Source organism: Mus pahari, chromosome 4 (genome assembly GCF_900095145.1).
Source record: "Mus pahari chromosome 4, PAHARI_EIJ_v1.1, whole genome shotgun sequence".
Lineage (NCBI taxonomy): Eukaryota > Metazoa > Chordata > Mammalia > Rodentia > Muridae > Mus > Mus pahari.
This window is the reverse complement of record NC_034593.1, coordinates 68,612,836-68,614,360: the sequence shown is the minus strand read 5'-3', so window position 1 is coordinate 68,614,360 and position 1,525 is coordinate 68,612,836.

The following is a 1,525-nucleotide window of genomic DNA, read 5'->3' as shown; positions in this document are numbered from 1 at the left end:
TCCCAGAAGATTTGATGCCTCTGCAGTTTACACACTCACCTGCACAGACTAGACACCTAGAGGCCCTGGATACAATATGACTCACCTGCTCTGGCAGACAGAGCCCTCGCAGGTGGGGTGCCTAGCTAGGAAGGTGCCCACATGTCTGCAGCCTGAAACAAGGTGTGTCCCAGAAGCTAGGTTGCTTCTGTCTGTTCCAAAGCTGTGTAGCTTCTGCAGTCTACACTCTCCCCAGTGCAGACTGGAGCCTATGTGAACCAGAGCAAAGATGGCTCTCTTACCAGGCAGTGAGAGCTCTTCCTGGCAGATACCTCTCCTCTGGAGGGAAAGGTGCCTGTATGTCTGGAGCCAGAAATGGGATCTTTCCCAGCAGCTATGTTGCTTCTGCAGGCTGCCTTCTCCCTGGCAATTCACCGGAGCAAAGGTGGCTCTCTTACCAGCTCAGGCACTGAGAACCCTCCCGGGTAGACACCTCTCCTCTGGCGGTCTTTATTTATTTATTTATTTATTTATTTATTTATTTATTTATTTATTTATTTATTCACATTTACTTATTTGATATTTTATTTATTTACATTTCAATTGTTTTCCTCTTTTCAGGGCTCCCCTTCAGAAAACCCTCCATCTCCTCCCTATCCCCCTGCCTCTATGAGGGTGCTCCCACAACCATTCCCATCTTGCCACCGTGCCTACTAATTAAGTACAATATATTCTATTTACTAAAATTAGATGATACATAAATGAATACTAGGGCTAATATTGGGTGACAACAGTATTTTTTAAAAAATATACAAATACATAATGAGTCTGAAAATTTCTGCCAATGCCCTCTGGGGTTGAATCACTTGACTTTATATTAGTCTTGCTTATGAACACAGGGAATTGTGATTCATTCTCCACAGATCCTGTAATACCAATATATGCTTCCTGAAGCACCACTCCAGCGGGCCAAGGTTGTTATATGTCACATATTGTAGATTTTGTTTTACATGTATAATATATTCTGTTCCTTTATAAATACAACTCTTTAATTATAGAAAACATAGAGTTTAGACTTCTCATAATGCACTATTATTTAGCAGCCAGTAAATGTTAGTCAATCATTTGATTGTACTGTCCCAAAATATTTTGTTTAAATATTGCACATTGAGTTAATTTGAATTTGACAAAAATTGTTCAAGAATTTATCTTGGAATTGTTATAGAACCTCAACAATTACAATAATGAGCTGAAATACACATCTGCCATTTTCTATTACAGGTTTATGTGTCATGACATTTTCAATATTCAGTATAAAATCAAAATGTCAACTACGTTGCCAATCCTATATCTATACAGATCATATGTTATAAAATATTCATCCATAATGTTTACTTGTTTTTTAAAAACAGCAAGTGTTAGCTGGGCGGTGCTGACGCATGCCTTTAATTCCAGCACTTGGGAGGCAGAGGCAGGCAGATTTCTGAGTTCGAGGCCAGCCTGGTCTACAGAGTGAGTTCCAGGACAGCCAGGGCTACACAGAGAA